Genomic DNA, 14,175 nt, shown 5'->3' with positions numbered 1-14,175 from the left:
TAGACTTAGTGCCTATATTACATCATGTAAGTTACATAAACAATAGCAGAGTTTATGTTCTTGTAAATCAGGGCCCTTTAAAAATAAAACAACAGATGTAAGAACTTAGTGGAAATACTGAAGAAATCTCTGTTGTTCATTTCCTTCTACTAAGTAAAGGAACTCTGGAGTATAACAAAAGCAGGGCTTGCTCCTTAGAGCATGTATGTCCTATTAGTACTACAGTGTTACAAACATATCTTGTTTTGTCACGCTATTAGCATAGAGCTTTTCCTAAAATAACTGTAATCTCTAAACAAAAAAAAGGGCTATGTAACTCTTACCTCTTTTTCTAATGGCTACTTGACAGAAACTACTGTTGAAATTTGCAAGTTTCATTTTTAAAATTAACTATGGGACACATATTTAGTGTTCAGTCCTGCTGAGTGGGATTTGTGCCTTTGCCATCAATTATAATACTCATATGTTTAGAGTTTTGCTGGCTCAGGGCTGGAATGCGGAGTACGACTAGAAGCGTGCCATGTGATATCTGTTCCTAAAATTTGTGTTTATCATTACATAATTACTTGAATAAACAAACTTCCTGCATGCTTCAGAAAAGAATTTATAAAGTTCATAAAAATCCTAAAAGAAAGCATAAAGTTTACTTTGTTTTGTTGTAAAGATATAACCACAGAGGCATGACACTTTTTTTTGAAAATAGACGTTCTAGCTTTGCTTCTTTGTATCTGGAATAAGGGAAAAGATTAGTTTTTTACCACATCGTGTCTTTGATCCAGCTCATTGTGCAGCTGCATGACCCCTTGTGCCAGCACAGTGGGCCGGAGCGGGGTGCACGGCAAAGGGCAGCAGCAGAGCGTAGGCCTGCCACCTTCACGCTTTCAACAGGTCAGCCCATGAGGTGCCCCCACAGGATTGTGCCACAAGGAAAAAACCGTGTTGCAGGAATACTTAGAAATGTCAGATCTCGAAAGATATGTTATTCAGCAGAGAATGAAACAAAGCCAGCAGAAAACTCTCCAAGAACGAGAATGAGAAACAGGCTTTCGGATACAGCCAGGAAAAGGTTATTTTTATTTAGTAAGAGCAAACCTATAGACAATAAGGGACAACAGGGAAAAGGAAACTTTTTCAGGAAAAAGTGCAAATTCAAGTTTGATGATATTCCTGGATGCATAATGAGATTCTCTAATACTGTACGGCCAAGTTGTAACGTAACGCGAATGGCATAACTCCGTTGAAGCTGAACCTTCTTACTCCAGGTCTGAGTTTTGCTGTTTAGCTCTTAAAACCTTACCTGACTGGAACTTATTTTAGATCAGCACATGCCACCTTGTGGCAAATTAACATGGTGCATCTGTTTTTTTCCAGCTATATAAAATACTTCTTTCTTTATCAAAATTCTGTTTTCTGCTATATTTCTTCTGTTCTTTAGATTGCTGTGAGGACAAGATGGGTTTCATCTCAGGGGTTCCTGCACCTCATCTCAGTAGTTCCTATGTAGCTTGGCAATCCCACCTATTCAATTTAGTGATTTTTTTTTTTTGCGTTTGGATCACATGTTTTTTCAACATGGAGCATACTTTTCAGCAAGACATTCTGAGCACTTTGCAACTCAAAGCTAGCAGCTAGCTGATGAATAACCGCATTTGGTTCATCTGTGAAGTGAGTAAAGCATTATAAAGAATATTGAACATTTACCTTTAACCTTTCATGTTGAGTTCTACATCTGAATTGTTAACGCTCCTTATCTTTCTTGCGTGAGTACTGGATTTAAATTCTTTATTCCTGTTTTCATTTTCTTACTTTCCATTTGCTCACTGGGGATAGCAGTGTTCTTTCCCAGCATAAACACAGCCCTTACAAAGATGATTTAGTTTTTCACTGCGAGCCTTTCATTTGCACTGTTTATGCAGGCACATCACACATTGTACAATATCTGCTTTGTTTGAAACGAGCATCAGCGTAATGGGAAGGGAACAAAAGAATAGGAGAGATAATCAGCAGATGTAATGAAACAATGCCAATAGCAAGAACTTTTTATTAATTTTTCATTAAAGGAATTTTTTAAATAATAACTGTACTTCAGCAGGTAGCTAATAATGCACCCTTTCTACAATAGGATAGGAAAACTAATGGGGGAAGATCTGAATGTCTTGGGTTTTGCATGACTATACTTTAAAATGATTAAGAAATTTGGTAGCCAAAGTCTACAGCTTTGACTATAGTAAAATCTTTGCTAGATCAGGATACAGAATGTGGCAACTTTGAGACCCTCTTCTCCCTTCTACATACAGTGTTTGTTCTCCTCTCAGAAAGTTGTTAAATAATTTTGCAGTAGGTAAAAGTGTAATTTACTGCATTTATTTCAGTCATCAGCTTGCTTCATTCATCTTGTATGTAACCCTTTTACTTTATAAAAAAAAAAAAAAAGCATATGGATTTTTCATTTTAAAAAGCCTGTAGTGCTTGAATTCACATGCAACCCTTAGGCAGCAAATTAATATGAACCACAATGGAGGAAAATAAATTTTAGTAGGATAACATAGCAGCTGTAAGTTTGCAGGAGCTAATTTAAACCATACATTCTTACCAGTCTGCCTTGAGCGTTACTCAGAAAGAAACATCTTAAGTGAAATGTAGTTCATTCTGGTGGTAATTCTAGTGGTAATTTTTCTAATGTCAAAGCTTATGAGTCTACAATTTTTATTTGCATCATATGCCTTCAGCTGGAGGGGATTTTCAGCGACTTCTGCATTCAGTTGGATTGGTGCTTCTGACCTACGGGTGATAAATGCCATACCCCTGTGATCCTCGGTGAAAATTCACAATCACGTCTTTATGAAGTTAGATCAGTTTCTTAAAATCAACTGCTGCTAAGGATCTCTGTGTGCATTAGAGCAATCACTTGCTACCAGAATGGGTATTAGCTGTCTCTCAGATTAGAAACAGTGATTAACTAAAATCTTCTAGTAAAATGAGAACATCTTGGCACAATAGATTGTCTGCTTCTGAAGGGAAATGCTGAAAGAGGAGGGATTGAAGCAGTGAGAAACATCTTTGTCAGGAAAGAGGAACGAGGACTAAGAAGTGAGAATTAGTTTTTAACAACAAAACATCTAGAATGACCAAGGAGCAGTGTCAGGCTACGAACGAGCCTGAATCTTTCAGTTGCCAAAACTGCACAACCCGAAAGATGATTGCTGTAGGAAGGAGAAAAAAAATTGTAAATCAGGAAGACTTAGCTGGGGAAGTGAAGGCTTGTGTTGTGCGAACTTTAAGGCACCGAACAAAACCCAAACAGACCTCATGAGTAATTAGACTTTGACAAAGAGAATTTCAGGTATTCTTAGGAATTTATTATTACGCCTCGAACTGTATGTTCAGAGGGAAGGAGACAGCTCTCGAGTAGATAGGGAAATATTGCTAGGCAGATGTATTCCAAATTGTCTTAGAAGCAGGTTATTCCAGCTACAGCTGCCAGGTGTTTTGCATAAGGAGTTTAGTTAGGAGCTTTTATGAAGTGCCATGCAAGTCCCTGAACAAACCCATCCCCACTGGAGGAAATTGTATGCTCCTGAATGAGGGTAGCGAGCCAGGTTCTTCATCCTTCTTAAAGTGTTCTCTGTGCAAAAACAAGAGTGAAAAATAGCATGAACTAGCTTAGTGCCTTCAGTTCCTTCATTCTGTCTTAAGGCTTATCTTACGGTCGGCTGCCGTGGCTTCCGGAGGGCTCTTCTTCAAACTGGTCAAATGTGCGTGCCATCATTCTGCCTTCATTGACATAATACTGGGATAACACTGAGGGGTTTTACCACCTCTGTGCCACTCAAAAAGACCGAAACCCTTTGTAGAAGGAATCAGTTTGCTTCGAGCTCAGTTTGTGCAGGGTGCTGCAACAGTTTTTATGGGCCATTGTAGAAGAAAGCCTTGGCATAGACCTTGTGCCATGATCATGTAGCAGAGCGTGTGTTGGTGCAGGAGGTTCAGAGGGACGTATTCCAGATACATCTGCACCATTTGAAGGGAAAACAAGTCACTTCAGTGCATTTATCAGAAATCTGTATATATTGCAGAAGCAGGCTATTCAGTCAGATTTTAAAATAAGTTTGCTTTGGCTCTGGTCTTGTCTCCCTTCCATGAAAACCTGTGCCAGTAAAAACAGATTTGGAAGCTGTGTGTTCAGAGTTTAAATTCACAGGCATGTACATTCATGCTGGAAGGGTATGGACACTCACTGCTTGAGGGACATAACCAGCACAACGTGATGTACCTGTGTTGTCACAGCTAACCAATTTGCTGGCAACTTTTCTGAGTATTCTATGGAGTTTAATTGTTTTGTCTTCAGTAAAAAAAAAAAAAAAAGAAAAAAGAAAGAAAGAAAACTTTAGAATTATAATTAAATTCAAGGCAATTGCATTTGATTCAGAGATATTATGCAAGCAGTAGAAAGAGGATTAAAAAAATCAGCAGTTTTCTGGAGATTATTTGCTTGGCTCTACTATTAATATTGTTTTGTTTGTCAGACTGTGATCAAAAACATTTGGCAGGCAAGACTTACTCAGGAAAGCAAGCCAGTGAAGTTGAGCTGTCATCTAAGTACGTACAGAAAAACTGTTCTTTTGGCTTAGAAAACAGACTGTTTACAGAAATAATAAACATGCCCTCTAAAATTATGTTCCTTCTCTCTAAAATCACGGAAGGTCACAAGACTTTGACCCTACAGAAGGAGCATAACACTTTATGAGACTTGTGTCAAAGCACATAATAAAAAATAAATACACTGTAATAAAGAAGTGTCAGTCTGATGGCTCAAATGTGCCTTCCTAACGTATTCTGTCTCCTTTCTTTAAGATGTGGTATGCATACTGCCACGCAAAGGAAGCCCATCTGGAGGGGATATCAAATCAATCCATTTTCTTGACATATCAGTTTATGTAATTAACTTTTGTTTTATCTCCCATGTAAACCTTGTAAACAATAAAATGTGTCAAAGTAAAATATAATTTATTGAGAAGTGTAGTTTGCAAAAGCCGTTCTGGTGATTCAGCTGCTGGATAGAGCCACAGATGCTGAATATCCATTAGGAATAAGAGACTGATCTGGCCAACACTTGGATTTTTTTTGAGCCCTGACAATGAACTGAGTGAGATACAAGCAAGGAGAAGGTAGTGGCTGGCTACCTCAGCAGCTGCTTACAGCTGGAAGAGGACTGCGTTCGCAGCCATTGCCAGCATACCCGGAGGGCAGTAGTCTCACCTTCTGTTAGCTGTTCAGGCTCTTCAGGTTTGTTCTTTATTGTCGTTCCTTCTTCCTTCCCTGTAAAGTTCTGTTGGTTTAAATTCGGCTGTGTAAGCTCAAGGCATGGGAGTGAGAAATATCACTCATTCTTGAGCGCCCAAGTAAAACAACGTTGTTTGCCACTATCGTTTGAGCATCTTCGCTGGGGACCTCAAGTCAGCTGTAGCCGGCACTTTCTATTGCAAAGTAGGGGCTGGCAGAAAGAGTCTGATTATACTAGCCATAAACTAAAATAGTTTCGGGTGTTTCCCTCTCAAAGAGTTTGCTACAGTCTGTCATCTCACAGTATTTGCGTACAAGAACTGAGATGAGGGTACCACAAGGCCTTTTTACTTGATAAATATTACTCTTCAGCTAAGCACTACCTACAAGTAACATTCTGAGTTTCTAAACATAATTGTACCATCACATCTCTGACGAGGACCTGCTTATCACAAAAGGGAGCCGCCACAAAGGGAGAAAGAGGGCACAGTGTTCACGGAGGACAACTTATCTGAGTTACAGGCTGCACAGCACAGGAATCTCTATCGCCGTTGACTGCAGAGGGAACCAAGGGAAATTAGCTTTAGTAGGTTAATCTTTGTTAATAGAGCTTTTCTTTCCTCCCCTAATTATTTTTGTAGCCATTTCGTTTTCCTCCTCCCAGCTGCCTTGGCTGGGTTTGCTCGCACACAGGCTGCTGCTTACGTAGGTAGACACAGCGAAGCTAGCCTTGGACTTGCCAGCTCAGGTGCAGCAGCAGTACCTGTCATTAACTGCGGCCACACGGAGGTCAGCGTGCGCTGCAAATCCAGCAGAGAAGCAGGGTAAATGTTAAACGCAGGCCTGCACTGAGCTTTGTGCCATCACAAATATATTGCTGTCTAATTGAGCTAGGTAATACGAAACGAATCCAAGAAGCTGCGGCTCTGTTTTCGATAGCAGCGCAGACTTACAGCCCATGCTGCTAGGCTGCGTGTGGAATTTATGAATTTACGTGCCCACATTGCTCGGTGTCGTACAAATATTAATGATTCCTCTGGCATCCTTTAGGTCAGGGGAAAGAGAGGTGTTTCCTCCCCGCCTTCCTTCTTTCCCGTGGTCTTCCTCTCGGGGACGGTACAAGACCAGTCAGACGATCCCTGTTTCACAGCTCCACCAACATAGATTATACATGTGTTGAACATTAAAGATCTCTAAATTTATACAGCTTGAGCTATCAATTTGCTGAGGGTCAGTATGCAAGTTTTTGGCTTGGGGTTTTTCCTTACACACGCAGCAGTTTTACTTTAATCCAGGAAAAAAAGAACGAAAATCCTCTATTTGCTGGTAGTTTAGGTTCTGTTCAGTCATAACTCACAACCCCAAAACATAAGAATTAAGTTTAATAGTTCATAAATTATACAACACACAGCACATACTGTTGTAATCTGTACTTCACATAATCCATGTGAAGCATTAACGCCAATGTCTAAACAAAATACAAAGTCACAATAGGCAAACTTAAACCCAGGCTTTACAGTTTTTCTGAACTATTTGGCGCTGGATATGATTTTTCACCCCTCTACCCTCATATGGTATCAATTCAATTGTTTTAGATGTTATACATGCATAAGAACTAGAAGGGATTTCCTTAAACAACAAACGTTGAGGATAAAAAGGTTGGTGTTTATAAAAACATCAAACTCAAAGGCTCTTCCATACGTTGTTAGAGGATTGCTATCGTTTAAGACTCAAAAGGCAGTTATCCAAGAAGTCCTCCAGAGAGAAAAGCTAATTGGGAGTTTCCCCTCTTGAGTTAGGAGCCTTCAGAGGAGCATCAAGAGCAAGCGTGCTGAAGGAGGACCAGAGGCGTTTGGGCTCGGTTACACTGATCAGAAAATGGCCGTAGGATCGTTCAGTTCTACAGCATGTGGTTTTTGACTCGGTTTGGCTTTCGCTTAGCAGCTGAGTACGCGTCGCAAGGGAAAGCGGCTCGGAGCGCTGGGTAGGCGACATGCGGGCGGTTGTCGGTTGCCCTGCCACGGGCACGCCACGCCGGCTGCGGGCAAACGAGAAAGCAGGACAGGAGCCGAGCGTTGGGGCGGGTCTGTGCCCTTTACCTGCAGCCGTACATCTGTGCAAGAGGCAGTGCTCCGTCACAAGGCAGCCTGGGAGAGCTTTTAAAGTCGCGAGGTGCGGTCCCGGCGGTGGCTGACGGGCTTCCTCCCCTGTCATCAAACGAACTGTAGGCAAACAGCATGGTGGGAATGTCGGGGGTGCATTTAGGAGGTTTATGCAGCAGCTTCGTAACGAAGGAGTTAGGAGTCCGCTGTGTCAGTTAAGCATACGATCTCGCTGGGAATGCCTGTCGTGGAGAATTCAGAGTCTTCTGGGGCAGAAGGCTTCAGTAGGAGCTAGGAAGACCTAACTTGCTTGTCTTGGTTGACGAAACAGAAAATAAATCCTTTGGAAGGGGAATGATGTGATAATACCAGCCAGAGCTTCACCAAGAATTAGTCGATGAGCTGACCTGTGGGTTAGGTAAGGAAGAGGCAGCAGAAGCAGGGTCCAGCGCGGGTCTGAGGAGGCTCTGCTGTGCGTTGCTCTGCGTCCTGTTTCCTGCAGAGCTGCAGTAGCGTACCCTGCGGTCTAGGAAAGTAAACCGGGGTTTCGCTGCTGAGAGCGGGCATTCAGATACGTATATGCCCTCTTACAAAGGCTGCCGCTGATCTGCAAAGGATCACGTCTGAACTGTTAGACGTGGGGATGTATTTCTTTTGCCATTGGCATATAAAAACTTCCCTGAAGCAATGATTCTTACTAATTAGTCACTGCTCAAACCTCAGCTTCCATGTACTTGTGTTGCCATTCATTCCAACATATCGAGTGGAATTTCTCTTTGTGACCCAAAATCTGGAGATACTAACAACTTAAATTAGCAAGAAAAGGAAAAAGCATTCATGCAGGATGTGAAAGGAACAAACATGATCTGCATCCGATTTGTTGAATAAGCTACGGGCTTAATTATCTTCTAAAACCTAATGGAAAGATTTGCATTAGTACTGTGGAACTGCAGAACCTGTCTAGAGTGCTGATATTTTCCTCCTGTGTACTGAGGGGTTCAGCAGTATTGTACAAACAGCACCGGGGGAGCAGCAGGCATTGCAGACAGTGGACGCGCTCGCCTCTCCTTGGAGCGCTATCGTTTCTGGAAGATGCCTGTAGGCAGGTTCCTGCTGCACCGCCCAGCTTCCCACAGAGGCGCCAGCAGGCTCTAGCAGCGATGCCCGCGCCCTGCGTCCCCCCGCGCCAGCAGGCTCTGCGCTTCCTGTGGCCCGGCGAGGCCTTCTGGCGCGGACAGGAGCCAGCGAGGCGGCGACCCCCTGAACTCGCGCCTTGGGCCCCGTGTTTGAGTAAAAGGATCCAGTCACGCGGTCAGGCCGTGCTTTGGTTTCAGAACAAAAAGCCTCCTTCCGAGGCAGCTGCGATCCTCGCTTTTCCCTCAGCGCGGAAGGGGTAGCCGCGTCCGCGGGGGCGGCTCCAAGCCATCCGGCTTTCGGCTGAGGTGCGCCCCCAGCGGCAGAGGCAGCTCGAGGAGGGGGAGCCGCGTCCCGCCCGGCCCCGCTGGGGGCAGCTCCGCCCCTTCCTCCTCCGTGACGTCATGCGCGCCGTGTGACGTGCGCGGCGGCCGGCAGAGGGCGCCGCCCCCCCGGCGTCACGGGGGCGTCACGGGGCGGCCGGTGCCGGGGGCGGCGGGGCGGGGGCGGGGGCGGGACGGCGCGGCCCCGGCCGGGCGTTTGGAGGTGCCGCCATCCATGTACGGGAAGCAAAAACTGTTTAAGCCGTCGCGGCCATATACGGCTTTAAAATTCCGTCGCGGAAACGGCGAGCAGCAGCGTGCCGTGCTGCCTGCCCTGCCGTCGTGTATGCAACGGGAAAACCAGGCCGGGCGTCCCGCCCCCTCGGGCCCGTGGGAACAAAAGGCCCCACGCAGGATCCGAGCTTGGCCCGAGGAAGGCCGGCGGGGTCACGCTGGGGATCGGGAACCCCCCCCCCGCCCTCCGCGCGCCTCCGTCCCCAACGGCTGCGGGCGCCGGCGGCGCGGGGTGAGTTCAGAGCGGCCGTAACTCGTGTCGATCGTCACTCGCCGAGGAGAGGAAGTCTCCTCCTGCATGCAAGGTTTCACAGGCTCGTTGAAGAGTGGTAGTAAAACCTGTCTGTGGACACGGCGCACACACTGAGGCTTTTTTTTCGGAGTTACTTACTTTCCCGTACTGAAAGTGCTCTTTGTGCGAGTGATGAACCCATTCATGTCCCAAAGTCTCGCACCTTCAAGGGAAACTTTCTATGTGCAGATTGACCGCTATCACCATTCGTGCTTTCAAAGAGTTTTGCTAAAAGATGACCCTGCTAATTCCCTATTCCCTTCTAAATGAGACTGATGCATGAACAGCAGAGAGGAGAACGTGCTTGTTCCAGCTGCTGTGGGACGCGAGAGGAGAACGTTTTCTGCTCCAGGCCTGTTCGCACCGGCTGCCTTCGTGCTGAGCGCGCGGGGCAGAGGGCCGCGGCGGGCGCAAGTACCGCAGCGCAACGGGACCCCGACACAACGTGCTGGTAACGTGGAAAGGCGCGCGGCGCTGTGGCCGGCGGGTGGCGGCGGGTTCGGGATCTCTGCCTCAAGGTGGGCTGAGCTGCAGGACGCAGCGCTCGCCCTCCGCCTGCCCCAGCCCCGCTGAGCCTCGCCGGCGTTGACCGGGGTGAGTTTCGGCTTGATTTTACCTGCAGAGCTGTTACCTGACCTGGCTGCAGAGCTGCGCGCGAGAAGCGAAGCCCTGAAGGAATCGTGGTCGGCTCTGCCCTGCGTGGCGGCGAGGAGCCGCCCAAAGGACGCGTGGGCTCGTCGCACGGGTTGGCTTACCGCATCCGTCGTCGTCTCGGCTAGGACGCGCGTGCCGGTGGAAGCTCGGGGGCCACCTGCAATAGAAAAAGGCATGAAAACACTCCACGGTCCCAGGTATGGCTGTGTGTGAAGAAACACTCCTGCCGGCTTCCTGCTGTGTCTCATGGAAATGAGAGCAGGTTTCCCTCAAACCCACATCGTGCCCCCCCTTGAACCAACGGCACGACTGCCACCGAGGTCGGTCCGTTCAGGGCCAAACCTTGTTTTGGCCGTGTTTAATTTTGGCACGTAGGTGTGCGGCAGGAGGAAGCCCCTTCTCGTCCTCCTGCACCTCTCCTGCGGCCTGCGTGCGGGCACCTTTGCACGCATGGGTATAGGTCACGCCGTGTTGCATACGTATAAATATTTTAACCGCATCTGCTGATTTATAGCCAAGACTCCTAAAACAAAAGTTACGTTTTTAAGAATCTGTTGAATCTCAGCCAAGCTATAGAGATTAAAACGGATAAAGACTCTTAGGAATGTAAACAGCATACAGAAATCCTAATCCGTGTGGCACAATTTTGTTCCAAAAAATTATTCTAGACTGAGATGGTAAATCACACTCAGCTTCTGCGTGTCCCTTGTCTGGGAACCCATATGTTTATATATATATACACACACGCATATATTTATATATATATATATATGTGCATGCACGCACACACACACACACACACACACATATCCCATATATATTAATTACCTTCTATTATGAAAGTTCCTCGCAGTGGTAACATCTGCCTGATTTTTGAGGCACTACATAGGAGGTTAATGTTTCCATTATGGCAGTTTTCAACGCCACCAGATCAACTGGCCTGTCAGGTGGAATATCTGCAGCCGTCTGCGTTGGAAAGGCAAACTGCTAAAAATAGAAGCCATTTAGGAGAGTTCAGACACCTGGTTGTTCATTTTTGGGACATTTTTCTTAAGTATTTTTGATTTGTGTGATTTTCTTTAACACTTGGTGAACTCCATGCTGCAAACCCTTCTTTTACAGCAGTGCCATTAATTTCCCTGGGAATGGGAAGAGATTCTGTCTTTAATGTCCGTTGTAGGGGCATTTTAACATGTTTGTACCCGTATTTTCAAACAAGATACACACGTACCAAAAGCTTGTTTAAGAAATAAGCTCGTAGAAAGGAGCCTTTTATCACTTAATTGTTTTACATTGTTTGGCATTTAAAGAAAGCTATTTTGTGTAACTGGCTCTCTAACTTAGGATTTTGTAACTAGCTGCAGTGGTTCTTAGGAGGGACTGGGAAGTCAGCTTTAATATAATTTTAGTATGTATAAAACATCTTGTTATTTTTTAAATAAAATGTTTCAAATAACCATTATTGTGTTAAATGACTTAAACATCTCCCTGCTGATCTATAAACCCAAACCATCCAGATCTGATGTAGTACTTGAGAACTAGAAACCGAAACTGACTGGAGGCTAACTGTAAAATTGAAGAATGTAGGGATTTTATTCTGTTTCTTCACTCACTTTTAAAAACTGAAGGCCCCAGCTCTGCAAAGACGTAGTCATTAACTTAATTTTATGAACTATAAACAGTCCTATTCCAGCCAGTCAACTGTGTACACAGTGAAAAGCTAAGCACACATGTAAGTGTTTACAGCACGGGGGCTAATGTGATATCATTAAGAGCATCTTTAATTTTGCAACAGATGTGCTTGTTTCTTGATTTAATCTAATTCAAGAGTGGTAAGGACAGATTCACTGTTTTCTGTATGAAACTACTTTAGCGCCTAGAAATGGTGAGTATGGTCATAGTTGCTGTTTAAGGGTTAGTATATTTATTTACTGAACTAACGCACCTGTTTTTTTAACACATCGTTTTATTGTGTATCCCAATTACGGTTTGCAAAACCCATGTGTAAGGTGCAGCTGTGTGTTCTCAGCTCTGCATCCAGAGCTCTGGTTATGTCCTGTCCCAGATCAGTTTTGGTGTGATTAAAAGCACATCTCCACCTTTTTGAGCCTTAACGGAAGAGTTCATGCAGACTGCTGGTGCAGGACACGGCCGTTCAGGAGTCAGGACTTCCTCTGTAGCTTTCCCATGTTGAACCTGCGCATCCAAAACAGATTTTGAGTGTGCACCTACCAGTTCACAGCTAGGCCTGCCAGTGTGCGAGAGATGGAGAGCTGCATGCGCAAGACCCAGCCTGACTCATGTCACCACCGACGTCTGCGGCTGCGAAGGCCACAGCATCGCTCTGGCTCCAGCTCAAGGCCACGGCTGGGGAAGGGTCTTGCAGGAGACTCCTGAAAAACAGTGTGGTTTGCACCGCTGGGGTTTTTGATGACAACTCTGGAGAGAGACCAAAGATGGTTATATATGCTATCAGCTAGGGACCGTGTGATTGCACTTGTCTGGCTCCGGTACCGTCGCCAGCGGCGGCAGCCGTGGTGCTTTGTTGATGTGCTGTGTGTGGGCAAAGGGAGTCTCTGAACCTGCGTATCGCCTTATAAGCTTTTGCTAGAAGTTAACTTGTAGAGAAGAGACTACAGCAGGAAAAACTGTCCAGCCTAATCACATTTGTGTTCAGTCAATGGTTTGCATTTCCAAGCATTGCTTCCCTGGGAACTTAAAAAAAAGAGAGACTGTCCTTCGCGGTTTGCTGCTAATCATCGTTTGTGGACTTTTGGCATTCTGCAAAATAAAGGGATGCCAAGGAAAAGGAAGTCAAAACCGTTGTTCTTAGCACATGCTCTGTTATTCCAGTCAAATGGACGCGTGATAAGCACCCGCACGTTACTGCACGTTACAAAAGGGAATTGCACCACTCGGACGTACGTTGTACCCAGTGCTGGGGAGGTCAATGGCACGCGCCAGGAGCTTCTGATTTTGTTGGCTTTTCTACTCAGTATGAGCTGAAATAGCCTCAGACGCTTGCCGTTTTAGGGCTGGAAGAAATGGGGGCACCTAGACTGCGCGGGCTGTTGGCGTCTGCGCGGCACTGCTGAGGTACCTCATGGTAGGGAAGTGAAGGAGCCTGAGCGCGGTTTCATGCAACCCTTGCACAAACCTAATTTCATGGCCTAAGCAGTCAGACTGTCTGATGAGGCCAGGTGTTTGCAGAAAATCATTTTTAAAGGGATACGTGTTTAAATGCTGATGAAACTTTATTCAGCCATTAAACATAATGTATTACTCAGGACTGAGCTATTCCCTCAGCCCAAATGCTCCTTTACAATTAGCGTGTGATGTCACATTTTCCACTCCGTTCAGACCACTTTGTGGATTTCCTGAATATTAAGTGCCATGAGAAGTGAGCAAGTTGGAGATTATTGTGACTAATTTCTCTGCGCAGCTCGCCTGCGGCTGTGGGGATGATGCAGGTCACCCCCAATTGCCTGCAGCTGGCGATGGGGGCAGCGGGGACCCCGGCGCCCGGCCCTGCCGCTACCCCGGCGCGGCGGGCCACAGCTGCGGGGCTGCCCGTGGGGCGGGATCCCCCTTGCCTCCGGTGACACCGCGACTTGGCCTCTGCAATAGACACTAGGGAACGCCCGGGGGAGAGCACTTCCCTTGCGTTAGCCTAAACAATTATGTTGGAAAACAGACAAGTGTTTGGGCTTGCACATGCACTGAGAGCGTCGAGGCAGGAAAAAATAACGTTAATGCACCGAAACGCTGCTTCGCCGCGGAGGGTGCTGCGCGGGACAACGTGGCTGGTGACACCGACGGCTTGCTGGAGGGCTGTGGGATGTGCAACGCCGCGCTGCTGCCCGGCCCTCCGCAAAGGCAGCCGCTGAGTTTCAGCCGCCGGGCTGCAGCGCTGCTAATGAGGATCTTCGCGCTCCAGAAAAAGCTAGGACTTGGATTTTGTTGCTCGTGGCTGTGCTCTGCACTTGCAAATAGCGTTACAAGGGCTTCTGAGTCTCAAATGCGATCTAAGCCCCGTTTATCTGTGCTGTGGCCTTTCTGCCTTTGATTTTTGACTGTCTCAGCAAGGCTTGCA

The 14,175-nt window shown here is 46.1% G+C and overlaps 1 long non-coding RNA gene across 1 annotated transcript; it reads left to right on the top strand.

The window, feature by feature from the left end:
- The first annotated feature begins 9,012 nt into the window (after positions 1-9,012).
- Positions 9,013-11,541, top strand: LOC138060941 (uncharacterized). The gene is made up of 2 exons (XR_011134448.1): positions 9,013-9,879; positions 10,051-11,541. It is a non-coding gene; the product is annotated as an uncharacterized lncRNA (long non-coding RNA).
- The last annotated feature ends 2,634 nt before the right edge of the window (positions 11,542-14,175 follow it).

This window comes from Struthio camelus, chromosome 14, assembly GCF_040807025.1.
Source record: "Struthio camelus isolate bStrCam1 chromosome 14, bStrCam1.hap1, whole genome shotgun sequence".
Taxonomy (NCBI): Eukaryota; Metazoa; Chordata; class Aves; order Struthioniformes; family Struthionidae; genus Struthio; species Struthio camelus.
Note: the sequence above shows the minus strand (reverse complement) of the source record. Positions and strands in the feature narration are given on the sequence as shown.